Source organism: Rhamphochromis sp. 'chilingali' (genome assembly GCF_963969265.1).
Source record: "Rhamphochromis sp. 'chilingali' genome assembly, chromosome: 11".
Taxonomy (NCBI): Eukaryota; Metazoa; Chordata; class Actinopteri; order Cichliformes; family Cichlidae; genus Rhamphochromis; species Rhamphochromis sp. 'chilingali'.
The window spans coordinates 3,774,911-3,797,088 of NC_137938.1; the positions used below are offsets into that span (position 1 = coordinate 3,774,911).

Sequence of the window (22,178 nt, forward strand, 5' to 3'; positions counted from 1 at the left end):
CATTTTACACACATTTGGCTTCATTTTACAATTACAGCCAGATGATTCTGTACTCTAAATTTTAATTAAACTAGTTAAGTGTTCGAATAATCAGGGCATAATTATGCTAAAAATGAAAGAGAATTAGGAAATAGCCTGTGAAGAAGAAAAGAAGAAAAAAGAAGATTAAAAAGCAAATACAAAAGTTTACATATATAGTAAATTACTTAGAAGAATAAATAAATAATTAATACATCACCCCTACATGTACTTACAGTCAGGGAAAAATTATTTGAACCCCAGCTGATTTGGTTTGCCTTCTAACAAAGAAATGATCAGTCTATAATTTCAATGGCAGGTTTATTTGAACAGTGAGAGACAGAACAATAACCAAGACAATCCAGAAAAATGCATTTTTAAACAGTAAGAAATTTGCATTTTCATGAAGGAAATACGTTTTTGATCCCTTTGCAGAACGTGCTTTGGTGTTTGGTCGTTGGCAATCACAAAGGGTCAGATGTGTCTTATAGTTGGCCACAGGTTTTACACACATCTCAGAGGGGATGTCGTCCCACTCCTGGAACCTTCAGCTCCCTCCACAGATTCTCTGTGGGACTAAGGTCTGGAGAGTGACTCGGCCACTCCAAGACCTTAATATGCTTCTTCTTGAGGCAGTCCTTTGTTGCCTTGGCCGTATGTTTTGGATCACTGTCATGCTGTAATACCCACCCATGACTCATTTTCAATGCTCTGAGGGAAGGAGCCTCTCACCCAATATTTAACGGTACATGTCCCCATCCATCCTCCCTTTGATGCGGTGCAGTTGTCCTGTTCCCTTGGCAGACAAACACCCCCAAAGCATAATGTTTCCACTTCCATGTTTGACGAGGGCAGAGATGGGCAGTAACGCGTTACTTGTAATGCATTATTAAAACCGTGATTTTTTTGCGAGAATGTCTCACGACAGTGACGTAAGCGAGTGCGACGTTCGTGACAACAGCTGTGTGCAGATCAACAATGGATCATATATCGAGTGCAGAGAGAGTATGAGCGTGCAGCGTTTAAAGCGTGGAAGTACTGACCTTATTTTGAGTTTGACTCCGTAAAAAGTGACAAAAACATTAGTGTCCGCTGTGCGTGGGAAGAAAACTTCTTTTTACAGCGAAAAAACCCCCTAAACTTCCAAGCAAGCACCGAGTAGCTACGACGTAATGGGAAACTCACAGAGAAACTCGCGGATTCTTCCACTGACCGCTGCGGCTCACCTGCACCAGGGTAAACCTCCGCCTACCCTAGTCCTGCTTTACAGGTGAAAATAGAGCAAAAGGACCGCTGAGTCTTTGACTTTATTTATTTTCTGCTGTGTTTTACTTGCATCTATTTGAAAGACTGAGTGTAAACACAAAAAATATTTTATTTTATGTGCTGGAATGTGCAGAAAATAGGTTTAAATGTTAAACTAATTTCCTCCAGTCAGAGAATGTTGCATATAATTAAATTTTTGCTTGATGCATAAAGTTAAAAGGTTAAAACTAATAAAACTAATTTTAAAAAGAGACTTTTCCATTTGATTACATTTTGTATGATGGATTATGCAGAAAAAGTAGAATTGGGCTGAAAGATCTATCACTTTATTCAGGTTGTAAATCGTGTTTTTAAAAAGTAACTAAGGAACTAAGTAACTAAGTAATTAATTACTTTTGAAAATAAGTAATCAGTAGAGTAATGGGATTACTTTTTGGGGGAAGTAATCGGTAATTAGTTACTGATTACTTTTTTCAGGTAACTTAACCAACACTGGACGTGGGGACGGTGTTCTTGGAGTCATAGGCAGCATTCTTCTTCCTCCAAACACGGCGAGTTGAGTTGGCGCCCAATAGCACAATTTTTGTCTCATCTGACCACAACACTTTACTCAGTCCTCCTCTGAATCATTGAGATGTTCAGGGGCAAACTTCAAACAGGCCTGTTCATGTGCTTTCCTGAGCAGAGGGACGGCAATATTTCAGTCCTTCACCGTGTAGTGTGTTACTATTTTCTTGGTGACTATGGTCTCAGCTGGCTTGAGATCACTGACAAGTTTCTCCCGGATGGGTTCCACACCGTTCGTACTATTATTGAAACTCCATGAGTTGAGATCTTGCGTGGAGCTCAAGACCGAGGGAGATTGGCAGTTATTTTATGGTTCTTTCATTTGCGAATAATTGCGCCAACTGTCATCACCTTCTCCCCCAGCTGCTTGTCTACAGGCTTGTAGCTCATTCCAGCCTTGTGTAGGTCCACAGTCTCGTCCCGGACATCCTTGGAAAGCTCTTTGGTCTTGGCCATGTGCAGAGTTTGGAATCAGGATAGACTGACTGCTTTGATGGACAACTGTCTTTTATACAGGTAACGAGTTGAGAAGGCTCCTAATGTCAACACGGAGACGGAAATCTTGCTGATTGACAGGGAGTCAAATATTATTATTTTATTCATTAAAATACAAATAAATTTATACGTTTTTTTGAAATATATTTTTCGGGATCTTTTGGTTATTGTTCTGTCTCTCACTGTTCAAATAAACCTACCATTGAAATTATAGACTTAGTATGACCACTTATAGACTAACAGCTGGGGTTCAAGTAATTTTTCCCCTGACTGTATCCTATTATCTTCCACCAAATTGCAAGCAACCTACTGGGTATTAGGGTAGGTTAGAGTTAGAAAGCCATTTGCAACGGTTGTGGAAGTTTTCCATTAAATAAAGCCTGCAGACAAGTGGTGAGTGGTAGCTAACATTCTTTAATCAAAACAAAGAACAGAAAACCAAGCTTGGTGGAGAGCCTGCATGATCGTGGGGCAGACGGTCAGCAGAGTCTCACTGAGCCTAGCATGGCTCTCGTCTGCTTCCCCCAACTTCCTTACCAGACCCCCACCATCTGTCTAACTGCATGAGAGTGAGACATGCTAAAATCCAGTGGCACCAAGGCATTATACAATAAACTAATGTGAATAATACATGAATAAAAGAATTCCTATACAATCCCACCCCTTTGATTCTTAAATCAAACCTTAAGAATCACATTAATAATAGAATTTCTTTCCTGACATTCTGTATATCACATCAACATTATTGTACATTTAAGGAGTTTCACACTGTGTATCCTCACGTCACTGTTCTCCCACCACCCTTTGTTCATTTTTAATCATCCTCACAATGTAAGCTCTCACATGCAAATGGCAGCAACAATGATACAGAGGAAAGGCCCTCTCCAGAATATCAAAGTATGCATGGTAGAGTAAAACAGCATTAGGTGGTCATTGTCACGGCTGCCGAGGCGAGCCGTGTGGAGTTAGAAGGAGGACCCAAGATGCAGGCAGTGGATAAGATGCTGGTGAGTTTATTTATACAGGAGTGAGAAGGCAAACAGGCAAGAGGGAAGACAAAACTAAAGACCTGAACTGGGAAAGCTAAATGACAAACCTGAGATGATACAAAAAGGGATGAGAGGCAGAGAGCCGAGCAGGACACCGAGTAACACAGACTGACACGGAGGAACACAGACGAACCGGCAACAGGCAGGAGAACACACAGGGCTTAAATACACACACCAGTAATCAGGGGATGAGAGACAGGAGGGCAACACACCTGGGAGGAATCTGGGCTGACGGGACAGGGGAAACGTAAACTGATCACACTCACATACGACACGGACCTTCACAATAAAACAGGAAACTCAGACACATGGAACCAGACAAGACATTGAACTAAACAGACAGATTCACAAACAGATGGGGAGACACCATAGACAGACAGATACAGACGCAGACTCAGAGGCAGATCGAAAATAACAGAACTTAAACAATCATCATCTAGAAAATGATAACAAACTAAAAGCGCTGGGTCACCGACCCAGGACCATGACAGTCATTCCCAGTCACGGTCATGGCTCCTGGTGTCTGTGCCATTTACAGTCATAATTCCAACGCTGGTTTCCCTCTGCGCTGTCACTTTTGGAGCTTGGCACGCTCTCTTCATCCCTCAGTTTCTGTTCCAACGGGGCTGTAGATTTAGGAGCAGAGTAGTGATGGTAAATTTGATTCTTTTTACTGAATCGAGTTTTAATGAGTCACTCACCAAAGTGAATCGGGTTTTTTGAGTCATTTGATTCACTGAGTCAGTCGACCAGAGTGTGCAAAAAATGTACATTTTCACTCAAGCTTAATTTGTTTCTCTTTTCATGTAAATCCTACTGCTAAGATAAATGATTCTAAAAGAAAACAACTATTTTATAGAGCAAAAAAGAGCAAAAACATTTCTAAAATTAAGCAATTTCCTATCAAAATTGCTTAATAAACATTTATTTTGTTTATTTTTATTTTGTTAGTATTTTCCTTAAATGTGTTAAATATATATTTTCTCATCTAAATGTCCACTGAGCTGTGAGCCAGGGGGCGGTAATGTGCCTTAACATTGGTTGCCAACCAAGAAGAAGAAGAAGCTGTGAGCCAGGAGGGAGGGGGTGAGTGAGTCCTGAGCGATTCGCTTACGATTCAGCACAGGAGGGAGGGGGTTAGTGAGCATAGCTGGACTGGCCATCGGGCATACCGGGCATTTGCCCGGTGGGCCGCTGGCGATTTTTTGTTTTTATGGGCCGATGGAATTTTTTTTTTTTTTAGGAAGGGTATATATAATGAAAGGTGTTGGATTGGCCAGTTGGTCATGATCGACTCTGGGCTGGACCAATTACAGCCGAGGAGGCCGAATGCACCCGCCCCCTTGTTTAGCAATCACGTGATTTTCGCGCATTGCATGCCGGGAACTCGTGGCAAAACAATCCAAGTACCGCATCAAATGCAAGCATTTGCAGCACCGCAAAACGTTCATTCTCCAGTTCCAATGCCTTCTTGTTTTTTCTTTGCCGCACAAAAAAGATATGTACAAAACAAAAGGAGAACAATGCCGGTCCGTACAAAGATAGACTCGACGAAAAGACAAAGAAAAGATACGAGGAAAAAATCAAAGGAGTGAAAGGGTCAGACCCTTACGAGCACACAGAGGGACAAAAGACGTTAGCGTGCTGCCCAACTTTCACCACGCTCAGATTTATAATTATACGGTTCTTGGAGTGAGTGCATACACTCATGAAGTTTAGTGACTTCAGGTCACTGCAACAAGCCCAGGTACAGTTTACCGACGGATGGGTACAGGACCTTGAAATGCACCGTGTAGAACGAAAGACCATCGTACAAACAAAGGTAAGTTTGCCAGTCTCACAAGTCGTCGTCATAAATACACATTCGTTAACCGTTTATTAATATAACCTTTGAGCTCAACGGTAATTAATTAGTAGTGGAAATAATTTCTGGTTCATTACAGAAATGTAGCAGTGACAACAATATTGTATGCTGTAATCGCACTGGACAATTAGTGATACAAAACAACTGTTTTATCCTGTGAATAAAAGTTTATGTTTTTGTCAATGTGCCATGGTAATAACAGAAGCGAAACACAATATTGTGTCAGGACAATTCACTATTTATGCACAATAAATAAAGGAGCATAGCGCGACAATTTCTGTCCAGCGCCAGACTTGCTTGTAACCTATATCACCAATTATGTTAAGAAAAATGACGTATTAACTACTACAAAACACTGACCTTTGTGGGAATGCTTGGAGCAAACTAACATGTGAGCTGGAGTGTTCTGAGACGTTATATTTGGTATATCCAGACCATCCGTCGGCTCTTACTTCGGAAACATGGCTTAAAATTTTTTCTCTTCAACGACGTAATCCGATAAAAAAAACGATCTCTTTACCCATCGGCTTCCCGTGGCTGTCATGCGACCGGCTATTGCAGTTAATAATACAACAGCTTCTTGCCATTTTTTGGGTTTCTTTTTATCGCTGTGTAACTGAGTTCAATTGAAAGCCTGCGTGCGCTAGTACCTCTTGCCACAAGTTCCCAGAATCCTTTGCGGTTTTACCCCGAATGACGTCACATTTTCAATCTGTATCCTGGTGGGCCGGTCTCTAGTCAAAATGCCCGGCCGATTTTTTGTCCCAGTCCAGCCCTGTTAGTGAGTGAGTGATTCGCTCGCTCCATGATTCAGCACAGGAGGGAGGGGGTTAGTGAGTCCTGAGTGATTCGCTTACACTTATGATTCAGCACAGGAGGGAGGGGGTGAGTAGCTCAAATGTGCTGTTAGCATGTTAACAGAGCGATGCTACTGTGAACCGAGGAGCTATTTTCTTGATGTGAGCTTCTACTCAGGGTTTTTTCTTCCAGTTCAGAGCAGAAATTTTTTTGGTACGATACTGGATGTTGTGTTTTTCTCCACAATTTTAATTATAAGCTAGATACATTGCTGCTAACAGCAACAGGGATGAGTCAGTGAGTCAGTTGGGCTTGTGAATCATGATTCATGAGTCAGTAAAGTGATTCTCGAGTATTGAACAATTCGTTCATGATTCGCGCATCACTAGAATAGAATAGAATAGAATAGAATAGAATACTTTTATTTGTCAATTTCTTCAAATGTACTTGCCATACAAAGGAATTGAAATTACGTTTCACACTGTCCCATGCGTAGGCATTGACAACAATAAGGTGCAGATGCACAACAAAAACAAAAACAGCCCTAACAATAAGATAATAAATAGTAATATAATAATATAAATAGTGCTAAAAGAATACTAAAAAAATATATATAGCAGCAGGTGTGTGCAATTGCAATGCAAGTCAGGAATGTTTTCAGTTCTTGGTTCAGAGAGTGTTTCCTTGTTGGAGAGTGTGGGGGGGTAGAGTCCAATCTGTCTACTATACTTCTGCCAATCTGGTGATTCTGCTGGCTGGGAGCCGGGAGGGAAGAGAGTTCAGCAGTCTCACAGCCTGGTGGATGAAGCTGTTGGTGAGCCTGGTAGTGCGGGAGCGGAGACTTCTGTATCTCTTTCCAGAGGGCAGGAGGCTGAACAGACAGTGCACGGGGTGGGTTGCATCGTTGACAATTGTGATGGCTTTGCAGGTGAGGCGAGTGGTGTAAATGTCTTGCAGGGAGGGGAGTGGTACACCAACTATCCTCTCAGCTGTTCTCACAATGCGTTGTAGAGCTTTTCTGTTATAGTCAGTGCAGCTACCGCCCCACACAGTGATGCAGCTGGAGAGGATACTTTCAATAGTTCCTCTGTAGAATGTAGTCAGGATGGGTGGTGGAGCACTTGCCCGCTTGAGTTTGCGCAGGAAGTAGAGGCGCTGTTGTGCTTTCTTGGCCAGTGATGCTGTGTTGGTGGTCCAAGAGAGGTCCTCACTGATGTGCACCCCCAGGAACTTGGTGCTGCTCACCCTCTCCACCGCAGCGCCGTCGATGGTCAATGGGGGGTGACAGGTGTGGCCTCTCTGGAAGTTGACAATAATCTCCTTGGTCTTACTGACATTTAGCAGGAGGTTGTTGTCTCTGCACCACGTGGTCAGGAGCTCAACCTCTTTCCTGTAGTGGGTCTCATCGCCCTTGGTGATGAGCCCCACCAGCGTTGTGTCGTCCGCAAACTTCACAAGGTGGTTGGAGCTGTAGGTTGGTGTGCAGTCATGTGTCAACAGGGTGAAGAGCAGAGGACTGAGCACACAGCCTTGTGGAGCCCCCGTGCTCAGGGTGATGCTGTTTGAGACCTTGTTGCCCACACGCACCGCTTGAGGCCTCTGGCTGAGGAAATCCAGCAGCCAGTTGCAGAGGGAGGTGCTGAGGCCCAGTCTGTCCAGTTTACAGATGAGTTGTTGTGGTATTATGGTGTTGAATGCTGAGCTAAAGTCTATGAACAGCATTCTCACATATGAGTCTTTCTTGTCCAGATGAGTTAGGGCTGGGTGGAGGGCAGAGCAGATTGCATCCTCTGTGGATCGTTTCGCTCTGTATGCGAACTGGTGTGGGTCCAGGGTGGGAGGTAGGGTGGATTTGATGTGTGACATGACTAGTCGTTCAAAGCACTTCATAATAATGGGTGTCAGTGCCACGGGGCGGTAGTCATTGAAACAGGCTGGGGATGGTTTCTTTGGCACAGGTATGATGGTGGCAGTCTTGAAGCATGATGGGACAGTGGCTTGCCTCAGGGAGGTGTTAAAGATGTCTGTGAAGACATTCTTCAGCTCCTCTGCGCAGTCTTTCAGCACACTACCAGGGATGTTATCTGGACCCGCTGCTTTCCGGGCGTTGATGGTGATGAGTGTCCTCTTCACGCTGGCAGCAGACAGGCACAGAGGCTGGTCGTGTGGAGGTGGTGGTGTTTTCTGTGGGCGTGTGTTGTTCTGTGCTTCAAATCGTGCAAAGAAGCTGTTCAGGTTGTTGAGCAGAGTGGTGTCGCTCTCACAGCTACGCGCTACAGGCTTGTAGTCTGTAATAGCCTGGATGCCTTGCCATAGGCTTCTTGCATCCTTGCTATCATTGAAGTGGGAGGTTATCTTGTGTGTGTAGTCCTGTTTCGCTTTCCTGATGCCACGGGACAGGTTGGCTCTCGCTGTTCTCAGGCCTATTTCATCCCCAGCTCTGAAGGCCTTGTCTCTGGCCTTCAGCAGCCTGTGGACATCTCCTGTTAGCCATGGCTTCTGGTTGGCTCGAGTTGTGATACTTTTCACCTGTGTTACATCATCAATGCATTTGGTGATGTATGAGCTCACCGTGTCTGTGTACTCCTCGATGTCTATGATGTTATTGTAGGTGGCTGCTTCCTTGAATATGTCCCAATCAGTTGACCCAAAGCAGTCTTGAAGAGCAGAGGTGGCCTCCTGTGGCCACACTCTTACCTTACTAGAGCAGATCTTACTAGAGCAGAGCAAGTCGTACACTCCTGTAGTCTTCCTCAACGTCAATGTAGAAACTCTTTCACATTATTTATGATTTTGCTGTTCAAAATCTCGTCATGACAATCTCTAGGAAGTCCATTGGCACAGCCCTCTGTGGGCTGAAAGTGGTCCCTGCGTCTCACTGGTCCTCTTGAAGCCTTCTCTCCTGGTCTTCTGCACCTCAGTCTGTTCTTCCATATCGCTCATGTCACGGTCCCTGCAATTTAAAAATCTTTTGCCATATGTCAACTTAACACAATTAGACATGCACAATAAAGTTGTGCATTGTCTCTTAAAAATTCCAGGGCCTTTCTCCTGGAGTAGCTCCACTCCAGGCCTGTAACCCTGTCATAAGAAAAAACATTAGCCAGCGGTGTGTCCTGCTTTAAATCACCACGTATCACCACTCCCCCCAGTTGGAAACAATTATTTTCCCTCTCTTTTTTTCTTTTGTTTTCCTTGTTTTTGTTCCCCATTTTCAACATTTTTAACCCCATTTTTCACAGTTTTTACACCCACACATCAACCTATTAACTCACTTGTTTAACATTTCTTTTCCTTCTCCCCAACCGTTCTTCTACCTATCCCATATTTACATTCAGAGTATCCCCTGCAATCGCCTTCTTCCCTTCTCGGCAGAAAAGTGCTAAAATACTGTCACTCCACACACTGTATTGTGCAGAAATGCTTAGCAACGGTGGACTCGAACCACCGTTTCCTCGAACCACCGGTGTTTTTGCAATTACTTTCTGGCAGACGCTTGCTTTTCTTTTCACAACACCGGAACCGAAAAACAAGCCTGGGGACTCGAACTCCAGGATTTTCCTTTCTGGAGACTCCGAAGTTGGCAGGCACTTCACTGCTCGGCCAGACAAAAACTCCCCATGACTGTATACAAGTTAGCTACAACTCACCCATCTGCAGGAGTCCCCTCAAAGTCGATGGTCTTGCTGGTGGCTAAAACACACGGCTCCGTGACTCCTCCATTTCAACAACCGGTAGGACAAAAGTACCTTTGCCCTCAGGGGTGATCAGTCTGTCCATGGAACATTTGTTCAGCAACCACACAGACCATCCTGTTAAATACCTTTTCCAGGAACAAAAGGCAGTACACAGCTGTTTCAAACCTTAAGGTTCACACTCCCTTGCTACCTCTCAGAGTCGTCGAAGAGACAAAAGATTCTTCCTGTCTGCTTCCCCCAACTTCCTTACCCCAGACCCCAGAGAAATGCTAAAATCCAGTGGCAGAGTTAGGGAGGTGAAGATTTAAGGTCCGTCTCAGTCCTTAGGTTCACGTGCAAGCACGTTTCTCCCATACTCTGCAGAGGGCAGAGGTGCACACTTGTGACATCACTAAACCTTGACTTAGGTTGTCTTAAAGAGACACCACACAGTTGTGACTGTTACAATGTGCTCATGCAATAGATCATATGGTTTGTTGATGTGACTGTTAGTTTGAGACAGACAATAAAAAAACTGATGGTTCATCCTGTAACCAGTATTTCAGAAAATGCTGCCTTTTAAAAAACTGTTTCCAAAGTTGATTCCACAGATGCTTCTGCCCAACAAACCACACGAAATGTAAGGTTTGCTGGAATCCAATAACATATATTTTTCCCTGAACACTTCTTGCCAAGGTACTATTGTGATAATCATTAACTTTTCTAAAATGGCTAAAAATACAGTAAGATTATAACAAGCCCAACTGTGGTTATTTCTAACCCTATCATGGACTTAACGTTTCTCCTTTAAAAAAAAGTTTAAATAGGTGTTCTTTATTTTGTCTCTCAACCAACTGTTCTATTTCAGAATCTTCCATCCCCCTTTTTTCTGACATTCAGACCAAATCCTTCATCACCTGCTTGCTATATACACTGATCAGCCACAACATTATTGCTACCTGATTAACTGCCAAATAAACTCTTATTCATTAAAACAGGAGACCTCTGGAGGTGTCCTGTGGTCTGGCACCTGGATGATGGCACTGAATACTTTTGGTCCCAATGAGTTGGGATGGGTGGGGGATCTGTAAACCAAGCTTGTTCAGAAGTGCATAAATGTTCAAAAGCACTGGGATTAACACCAAATTAACACCCAGGTTTATTGGTTGCATTTTTTGAGCTGTTTGTAGTTTTTGTAGCTGGGCATATTGTCCAAATGTGGAGAGGACATTGGTCTGTAACAGTGTTTAGATCTGTGGTACATGTACCATCCATAGCACTGTCAGGAACAATCACGTTTTTCCATCAAAAGAGCTTTGTTAAAAACAAAACAAACAACAATATCTTTACTTCACCTATCAGTGGTTTTATTGCTGTATGTGATTGGTATATACTGTGTACTCAGTCTAGTTCTTCTTGGGACCTGTAGTACATAGCTAAACAAAGGATGTATTTTTTTATCTGGCTTCAGTCACAATAACATCAAGCAGTCTAAGCAGTCTCACCGTTCTAAGCTGATTATCAACTGGATAAGTCAGCTGTAAGTGTCTTAGAGCATTTTTACACCTATAGTTTATTTATGGTGGTCGAATTCAGTTAATGAGCTTAAATATTTGTATCTTTTCCCTACAATCTGTTCATTAAAATTTTCACACAGGGAAAAATTCAAGTCATCTCCAAGAAACGTGGAGGCACTATAAACCACGTGAGAATGTTCAGTCCCTTTATTGGCCACATGTGTGTGTGGGAGCAACAGAAGTAAATATAGGAAGAATGTGCAGAGAACAGAGAATTCATACTCATTTTACGGCTAGCTGCTAGCCCGTACAGACGTTTGCACATCTATAGTACCCTGACTCATCCCAGAATGCAAAGCATACGTGGCTACAGAAGGTTTTCTAGCTTAAACGTACCTCTTGTAGTTGGTCAGACTGTGGTCGGATCACATTCCCACCGTCATTTGGAACTGCACCAAGACCAACTCTTTCAAAGGGTCTTGGTGCAGTTGTTTTGGTTCACACCTGAGTGTGATTACTGTGTTCACACCTACACCAATAAACTGGACGAAGAGGGAAAACCAAACAGAGTTTGATTTAAACAGGCTAAACACCTGAGGTGTGAAAACACCGTTAATCGGCTGAGCACATTCACCTAAAACAAACTGTCTTAGTTGCATGCACGGAATCAAAATCAGAATCACTTTTATTGGCCAAGCATATCTACACATAACACATCTAACACATACAAGGAATTTGGTATATATACATACGTAAAGGTGTATAAACCAACAATATAATTAACAATCTAAATCTTGTATACAGAAATTACAGGATTACAGAAATGACAGGTCTAGTGGTAGCACAGCAACATGTTTTATAAATTAAAGAACAAACTGTTTGAAAACAGCTCAAACACCTGATACAGGCTCAAAGCAACACAGCTGGAGTGGATAAAGCAGCAGTGTGGGTGAATGTTATCTGGAAAATGATGTATATTATGTATAGTATTAAAGAGCATTGTTAGTATTAAGCACACTCCTATTGTGTGGTCACTGAGACTGAAACATTAACCCTCTCGGGCTCAAATTAAACTTTTTGTTGCTAATGCACAACCAAGTCCTGCAGTGGTACTTCTGAGTAAAAAAAACTCATAAAATATGTATGTGGGGTAATCAGGTTGTTAGTTTTTAACTGTTGCAAATCAGCAACGCCTGCCTTGAGAGGGTTAAAACATTATTTAAATGCAGTAAGGAAAACGTAGCTAAAACTAGCAAGTAAAGTTGCTTATTTATTTATGACTTATCAGTATAACGTCAATATCATTATGTCACGGGATGGTGACTGTAATTACTCTTGTGTGTTATGTTAAATTAATGTTTTATGTAATTGATGGCTATTGCATAAACATCTTAGTCCTGCTGTTTGTCCATTTTTCAAACCATCAATACAATAATACTTATAAAACTGGCAAATATCTGAGGGACTACAGGTTTCATCTGATATTAACATACAATCCAAAAAGAAACCTGACTCTTCAAAGCTCACCACATGGCAAAATTCAAGAGGCCACCTGTTAGCAGCATGACTATAATGGATGAAGCAGTGCAGATCAGGTTCTGTCACATCAAATTTAATGGCTGACACAAAACCTGCAGTCATTTTTTTAGCCTCTTTTAATCCATAGTGGCTTAACTCTATAAAAGTCTTCTTTAATAACTTGTGCTCGATTTCCTGCTCAGCATTAGCACTTCAGCCTGGCACTATTCTACTTAAAAAAGCGATATATTGAATGTGTGTCTACTACCATGCCAATCAATCAGGAGTGGTGAGAGAAAGGACCTGAGCAGCTGTGAGTTGAACTCAGGCTTTTGTGAGCTTAAAAGTCATAGCAGTTTGCGGTGCAAATGAAAACTGAGCCAGTGGGCCATTAAGGAGTGGCTAGAGGAGCGTCTGCATGTAATGGCTATTGAACAGGCAGCTCCAAATGAGAGGTAATCAAAGCCGAGTGCAATTACACCCTCCACTGTGTTCCAAAGCCAAGCCATTGTGCCCTGAGCTCTCCACATCTAATGACACAGGTAAAGAATCAAGCGGAGCTGAGGGTGAAAAGTGGCAGAGCAGGGATGTAATTATGTACCAATTGCAAGGTGGTGTTTGCAATTTAGCCTCATGACAAAGGGCAAGAATGATAAATGGGAAAAAAAAGAAAGAAGTACTATTAAGACTGTTGCTGGAACGAAGCTGCAACGTGAAATTCTTTGATTATTTTGGGTTTGGTGCAGTTAATTTACATTTCCTGTTTTTAGGGAAATCTAACACACAAAAGGAGAAACAGGAAAATAGAATGTTTTAGCTGTGTAACTATTTTCCACTGTCACACTGTCACCCTCTTATTTTAAAATTTCTATTTTCTAGACCCTTAGTTTTACTTCCACTGTGGCGCTTAAAGCCACTGAGGTGTTTGTTAACTGGGGGGTGACGCGATGTCACTGGTATGCATGGATTAATTAAACAGTCGAATAATTCCAGCAGTACTTATCTTGTCCTTTTTGGTCTTTATTCCAACATCCTTTTAACATAACAGCGCAGCGTTCACAAACTGTCTGCCTTCTTATGATTAACAACACACCTGAGGCTGATTACGTACATCTACCTTAAATACTTTTACATAAACCTACCATACAGACAACTGAAAAGGTGACCTCTAGCGGCAACATAAGGTGTCAACCCAAAAATGGCTCCTACACCCCGGCCCCTAATTGCAATGGCTATCAGATATGGCAATTCTTATCACAAAGAAAAGAAGGAGCCACTAATACAGTTGACTTTAGACATATACATACACATAAATAAACACAAGTAAACAGATCACTTAAATACACTTTTACACTACAGTCTCATGTAACAGGGCAAAGTTTAGTTACAGGTCTTTCAAGAATGTTAGTCTTTGTTTTTAAACGTACAGATCGTACAAGTCCTTTTTTGTCATGAATGGTTTCCAGAACTCTTCCAAGTGGCCAGGAACCACGTGGTGCAGAAGAATCCATTATAATGACTATATCTACAGGTTTTAGATTTTTCTTCTTTTGGTTCCTTTTTTGTCTCTCCTGTAACAAAGGCAGGTATTCGTGTACCCATCGTTTCCAAAAAAGATCTGAGATGTACTGAGCCTGTTTCCATCTTTTCTTTAGATACAGTGGGGCAAAAAAGTATTTAGTCAGCCACCGATTGTGCAAGTTCCCCCACCTAAAATGATGACAGAGGTCAGTAATTTGCACCAGAGGTACACTTCAACTGTGAGAGACAGAATGTGAAAAAAAAAAATCCATGAATCCACATGGTAGGATTTGTAAAGAATTTATTCGTAAATCAGGGTGGAAAATAAGTATTTGGTCAATAACAAAAATACAACTCAATACTTTGTAACATAACCTTTGTTGGCAATAACAGAGGTCAAACGTTTACTATAGGTCTTTACCAGGTTTGCACACACAGTAGCTGGTATTTTGGCCCATTCCTCCATGCAGATCTTCTCGAGAGCAGTGATGTTTTGGGGCTGTCGCCGAGCAACACGGACTTTCAACTCCCGCCACAGATTTTCTATGGGGTTGAGGTCTGGAGACTGGCTAGGCCACTCCAGGACTTTCAAATGCTTCTTACGGAGCCACTCCTTTGTTGCCCGGGCGGTGTGTTTTGGATCATTGTCATGTTGGAAGACCCAGCCTCGTTTCATCTTCAAAGTTCTCACTGATGGAAGGAGGTTTTGGCTCAAAATCTCACGATACATGGCCCCATTCATTCTGTCCTTAACACGGATCAGTCGTCCTGTCCCCTTGGCAGAAAAACAGCCCCATAGCATGATGTTTCCACCCCCATGCTTCACAGTAGGTATGGTGTTCTTGGGATGCAACTCAGTATTCTTCTTCCTCCAAACACGACGAGTTGAGTCTATACCAAAAAGTTCTACTTTGGTTTCATCTGACCACATGACATTCTCCCAATACTCTGCTGTATCATCCATGTGCTCTCTGGCAAACTTCAGACGGGCCTGGACATGCACTGGCTTCAGCAGCGGAACACGTCTGGCACTGCGGGATTTGATTCCCTGCCGTTGTAGTGTGTTACTGATGGTGACCTTTGTTACTTTGGTCCCAGCTCTCTGCAGGTCATTCACCAGGTCCCCCCGTGTGGTTCTGGGATCTTTGCTCACCGTTCTCATGATCATTTTGACCCCACGGGATGAGATCTTGCGTGGAGCCCCAGATCGAGGGAGATTATCAGTGGTCTTGTATGTCTTCCATTTTCTGATGATTGCTCCCACAGTTGATTTTTTCACACCAAGCTGCTTGCCTATTGTAGATTCACTCTTCCCAGTCTGGTGCAGGTCTACAATACTTTTCCTGGTGTCCTTCGAAAGCTCTTTGGTCTTGGCCATGGCGGAGTTTGAAGTCTGACTGTTTGAGGCTGTGGACAGGTGTCTTTTATACAGATGATGAGTTCAAACAGGTGCCATTCATACAGGTAACGAGTGGGGGACAGAAAAGCTTCTTACAGAAGACATTACAGGTCTGTGAGAGCCAGAGATTTTCCTTGTTTGAGGTGACCAAATACTTATTTTCCACCCTGATTTACGAATAAATTCTTTACAAATCCTACCATGTGAATTCATGGATTTTTTTTTTCACATTCTGTCTCTCACAGTTGAAGTGTACCTCTGGTGCAAATTACTGACCTCTGTCATCATTTTAAGTGGGGGAACTTGCACAATCGGTGGCTGACTAAATACTTTTTTGCCCCACTGTACATATCCTGAGGGTCAAATACTCCAGGTGGTAAAGATGGTTTTCCTTTCATCAGGAGGATGTGATTTGGTGTAAGTGGCTCTAGGTCTTTTGGATCATCAGAAAGCTTTGTGATGGGTCTGTCATTTAAATTGCTTCAATTTCACAAATAACTGTATTTAATCCATCATTGTCCAACTGATGTTGCTGAAGAACGGATCTCAGAATCCTTCTGACCATACGAATTATACGTTTCCAAATTCCACCATGGTGTGATGCTCCAGGCAGATTAAAACTCCATTCTATTCCAATGTGTCGCAAAGCATCTTTTATTTGGGTATGTTTCAGCGATTCAAGAGCCTCCCTTAACTCTCTGTCTGCTCCAACAAAGTTGGTTCCATTATCCGACTGGATGTGAGCAACTTGACCTCTCTGACTCACAAAACGGCGCAAAGCATTAATGCAGACATCTGTGCTTAGAGAGTTAGCCACTTCCAAGTGCACCGCTCGGCTGGCTAAACAGGTGAAAATGACTCCATAACGTTTAGCTGTACCTCGTCCTCTTTTCACTTCAATAGGTCCGAAGTAATCAACTCCGACGTTGGTGAATGGTGGGTTATCTGGTTATCTGGTTGCGGTCTTCTTTTCTTATCTCTCATTAAACGAAGGATTGCCTTCAGTCTAAGGAACCAAGCAAAAGCAACCTTGAGCCTTCTGCAGTCTGAGAAGTACACCAGTACACCGGTGCTGTCACAGTTCCGGCATGATGGCGCCTGTGTTTGGCTTCGCCGCTGCCGGGTGTAGTTGGTCTCGCTCTATTGTTGTATTTTTTCTTTCTACTCTGCTGTTTTTTAACTGTTTTAATGATGTACTGGCTGCCTTGGTCTACGATCGTCTGACGCTGTTATCCATCCGTTCGTCAATGACGGCCAAAGATGTTTTTTCTTCTTCCTTTTGTGGGACTTTCCATTCTCCACACTTTCCCCCGCACTCCTTTGGTACCTTCCACCCTCTGCCTGTGACTGGATCTTCGGCCAGCGCTTTCAGCGTTCCCCGTAGACTACGGAGAAGAAGAGGAAAGAGATCGGGCATCCAGGTGAAGTTTAGGCTCCTCTGGCGGCGGGGGCTGATTGGAAAGCGATGTCGGGCGTTTTCTGTTGCCTACGCACATGACAGCTATATGGAGAGAAATCTGTCTCCCAAGGCCCTACTTGGATATAGGGGGCCCGGCTCTCCGAGGCCATGTTGTCTCAGAATGGTTCATCCAGACTCTCCTGCCGACTGGCCTTTCATCCCCTCGGTGAGTGGAATATATGAACGTGAAGGCTCTGATCCCGAGAATTTACGCCCTTTAATTCGAGAAACTCGAGCTTCTTCCAACAACAATGTTTTCACACCGCTGTCTATGGCGCTCTTTAATGCCCGATCTTTGACGAATAAATCGTTTGTGCTTAACGATTTTATTGTTTCTAAAAATCTGGACTTCCTGTTCTTGACTGAGACCTGGCAACGGGGGTCGGATTATTCGTCTACTATTGAAATGTGCCCAAATGGCTTCTCTGTCATTTGCCAGCCTCGAGGATCTGGTCGTGGAGGAGGCCTCGTGGTGGCATTTCGGAGCCGTTTTAACTGCCGTTCAGTGAAAGTTGGACACTTTCTGTCTTTTGAACTGCAGCTTATCAAAATCGGAAAGAAGGATCCTTTTTACTGTGCGTTGGTTTATCGCCCTCCTGGCCCAAACAGCTTGTTTTTAGCTGAGTTTAGTGATTTTCTGTCCTCTACTATGAGGTTGTCTAAATTGCTTCTTGTGGGAGATTTTAATATACATGTTGATGATCAGTCCGACCTCTTTGCTAGGGGTTTTACCAGCATCATGGACTCTTTTCATTTTATCCAACATGTATCTGGCCCCACACATAACAAAGGCCATACACTGGACCTTGTTTTTTCTTTGCGTCTGAATATTGATTATATTTGTTCTAAGGACATTTTTATTTCTGACCATTATTGTGTCTTTTTTAATATGTCTTTTTATGAGCCCATGTCTCCTGTTCATCGGACAGTTATTTCCCGCATTTTAAACTCCTCCTCAGCACAGAAGTTCTCTGATGCTTTTAATTTAACATTATCCCCACAAAACGATGTTGATTTTTCTATAGATCTATTCAATTATCATTGTCTTTCGATCTTAGATGAAATCTGTCCGATTAAAATGAGACCTGTGCCTGTTTCCAAGCCTGTACCCTGGTTAAATGACAACATTCGTCTTATAAAACGTAATTGTCGTAAATCTGAGCGGTTATGGAGGAAAACCCGCTTAAATGTTCATCTCCTTTATTTAAAGGATCTTTTAGCCTCCTTTAACAATGCTATTAGAGTTGCGAGGGCTGCTTACTTTTCTCAGTTGGTTGCAAAGAGCAGAGGTAATCCTAAAGTTTTATTTGATACTATTACTAATATTATTACTCCTGCTCCACCTGCTGCCATTATTTCTTCTGTTGAAGATTGTGAAACTTTTCTTGCTTTCTTTTTAGAAAAAATTAGCAACATAAGGAAAAACTTGTCTTTTTCAGCGTCTGCGCTGTCAGTTCCCACGCCAGCTCGGCCTGTTGTTTTAGAAGGTTTTTCACTTGTTTCACTACCAGAGCTGGGAAAAATAGTTAGTGCAACAAAATTATCCTCTTGCTCTCTTGATTTCTTACCTGCATCATTATTCAAAAATGTCTTTTACTCTACTGGTCCCTGTATTCTTACTATAATTAATACGTCCTTGGCCTCGGGCATAGTCCCTGCCTATTTTAAAACTGCTGTTATACATCCCTTGTTAAAAAAGCCTATGCTGGACCCATCTCTCACTAGCAATTATAGACTGATCTCAAAAATTCCGTTAATTGCTAAGATTCTAGAGAAGATCGTGGCTAAGCAGCTTACAGCAGTTTTAGATAAATATAGTATTTTCGACAAATTTCAATCTGGCTTTCGTAAAGTTCATTCCACTGAAACAGCCCTTCTTAGAGTTTCTAATGACATTTTGTTACAAAGCGATGCAGGTAAATGTTCTGTTCTCTTAATGTTGGATCTTACGTCGGCCTTTGATACTGTTGACCACTATATTTTACTTAACAGGCTGAAACACTGGGTCGGTGTCTCTGGGACTGCATTGAAATGGTTCTCCTCGTATCTCTCTGAACGATATTCTTCTGTGGCAGTTTCTAAGTATAGATCATCTTCTGCGTCCCTGTCTTTTGGTGTGCCACAAGGCTCTGTGCTGGGGCCTTTATTGTTTCTAGTTTATTTACTCCCTCTCCAGCACATTTTGAGCCCTTTTGAGGATATTTGTTACCATTGTTATGCGGACGATATCCAACTCTATATATCTTTTAAACCGGAAAAGACTTCTAAGCTGCGGCTTTTAAATGTGTGCTTGGAAACCATTAAAGGCTGGATGGCTGAAAACTTCCTCCAACTAAATGAAAATAAAACCGAAGTCCTCTTATGTGCCCCAGATAGACATAGACCCAGTATAATAAATGCTCTTGGTCCTCTTTCAACGTTTGTAAAACCATCTGTCAGGAACTTAGGGATTATCCTTGATCCTGCTCTTACGTTAGATAGTCATGTTAAATCTCTTGTTCGGTCTTGCTTTTATCATCTAAGAAATATTTCTAAATTGAGCTCTATAATATCCTATACCGAACTGGAGATTGTTATTCATGCTTTTATCTCATCACGACTGGACTATTGCAATTCCCTGTTTACTTGTTTAAACAAAGGTTCTTTGGAGCGTCTGCAGATCGTTCAGAATGCTGCAGCAAGACTTTTGACGAAAGCTTCTAAATATTCACATATAACACCGTTGCTTATGCAGTTACATTGGCTTCCTGTCGAATTTAGAGTCCATTTTAAGATTTTGGTTTTAACTTTTAAGGCTCTTCGACAACAAGCACCACCATATATTATTGAACTTTTACAGCCCTATGCCCCTAGTAGGTCTCTGAGGTCGAGTAGTCAGGGCCTACTTGTCATTCAGTATACGAGACTGAAAACTAGGGGTGATAGAGCTTTTGCTACTGTGGCCGCCAGACTGTGGAATTCCCTTCCTCAGGACTTATGATCTTGTAAAGCACTTTGTGATTTCTATCTAGAAATGTGCTATATAAATAAAATTTTACTTACTTACTTACCATCAATTGACATGTAGCATCAAGCAAGTCTTTTACTGGATAACATTCACTGTGGCCTCCCTTTTGACTTCAGGGTCCTCTAGTTCTAAGGAGCATTCTACTAGATTGGTCGGTGTTACGTCCCCCCCACCATGGTGGAGGCCAAGGTAGGAAGGAGACAGCAACACTGGACAACCACAATCAATGAAGGATGAAGACAACAGAACAGTTAAGAATCAGGCAGGATTTATTGGTTGCTTGCCTTGATAGTCAAACTTAACAAAAGAAAAGAGGTGGGGGAGGAGGACTGGGCGGTTGATCCAAATCAAAGAAATTAATAAAACAAAAAGCAGGTCGATAGCTTCCAGGGCCTAACTGAAACAAAAAATGTAAAACAAAAGGCCTACCTAGCTACTCGACAAAAGGTCAGTGAAAACATACAAGAGTGGCATCAACCGCATAACCTAGTGTGACTAACAGTTTAAAACCTCCAACCAGTGTATAGGGTACCCCAGCTTACCTGTCCAGCCTCCCACCACACACAATACAAAGAAGCCTGTTCGCAAATGTTTGTCATAAAGCAGAAGCCAGCAGCCACCAGCTGACCAGGGAGCTGCTCATTTGTAGTGATCCTCGGAGAGTGATTGGCCAACTGTGCCCAGACCAGCCAATAGACACATGCCAGTCAACTTTGAACTGGCCAATAGGTAGAGGCTTGACACCTGAAAGATAAAAAGAACACCAAAAGCAAAGCCACATCTCTTTTGAGAAGTACTGGTCTCATCAAGAGGATCTGAGGATTCAGGAGTGACGGACGGTTAATGGCCAGGAGATGGCAGCAATGCAACAGTTTTGGATGCAAGCTGCCGTTAAACTTGACTGAAGAAGAAGAAGAAGAAGCCACATCTCTTGGCATGTAACAGTAGTGATGGGCAGATGAAGCTTCATGAAGCACTGAAGCTTTTCATCCAATTGGTTCACCCCAGCGCAAAGCTTCTTGAAGCTTAATTTGCTCTAGTAGGACACCTACTGGACGTAAAAATATTAGTTGGCATGAATTTGAAGAGTGTGGCCTTTTGCAGACAGCCTGTAAATGTCAACAACAAAAGGAGTGTGTAAAACATGTATATTGTAGTGATGCAGTATACTGTGTATATTTATACTGGCAGTATGGAAAATGATCATTTGGAAATGCTTAAAATGGAAATGATCATTTACTGTGAGGTGAGGTGTGGGTGGGGTGTGGACAGCGGTTGTGCTTTTGTAACGTTGAGGTATGGACAGCTACACACTGAGGCTTTGAGCCTCAGTCCTGCCTGTTCACATTTTATTCTGTAAAAACTAAATTTTCACTGCTTTTATGACCTTTTTAGTGGGGAGAACATAGCTAGGATTTAATGATTTAACAAATCTTATAAATCCTTTGTTCTCCAAAATGCTAAATGGCTGGGAGTCCTCAATCACCATGCTAACCAGGTCTTCATCTATTTGAGATTGTTCTCCTGAGGAAAGACAAAGACAAAGCACAAATATAAATATCACACACGTAACTTATTGCATTGTATAATATTGTTATATCATTTAGTAACATTACGGCATGCTATTATTATCATGGCATTTGATGGCTCACCTGGTCTTGCTCCACAATCGGTGTTCCCCTTATTCTCATGCAAAGCTCTGTAGTGCCTAAGCATGGATGAGGTGTTGTTGTTATATCCCAGCTCCCTGGCACATAGCAAACACTTCACCTTGTACAAAAGTCAAGACAGCTTAACATAAATTGTATTGCACCATCAGTATTATGAAAATACATCTTCTGTAGAAATACCTTGTTGGGAAGAATAAAATCAAAATGTTCCCACACAGGGGAGGACATCCTCCTCTTCTTAGCTGGCTCCATTCTCTCCTGACTTTCTCTCCTCACTCTCATAAACCTCCAAACTGCCTCCCAACTGTCTCCAAACTCTCACTAACCGCAACTCTCCATCAAACACCCACATT

At 42.4% G+C, this 22,178-nt stretch overlaps 1 long non-coding RNA gene across 1 annotated transcript in view; it reads right to left on the reverse strand.

Annotated features, from left to right (window-relative positions):
* LOC308405971 overlaps positions 1-9,726 on the reverse strand; it is a 36,546-nt gene extending 26,820 nt beyond the window's left edge. The window contains exon 1 of the long non-coding RNA XR_013973425.1: positions 9,708-9,726. This is a non-coding gene — a long non-coding RNA (uncharacterized lncRNA). The remainder of the gene's footprint in view (positions 1-9,707) is intronic.
* Positions 9,727-22,178: the final 12,452 nt, after the last annotated feature.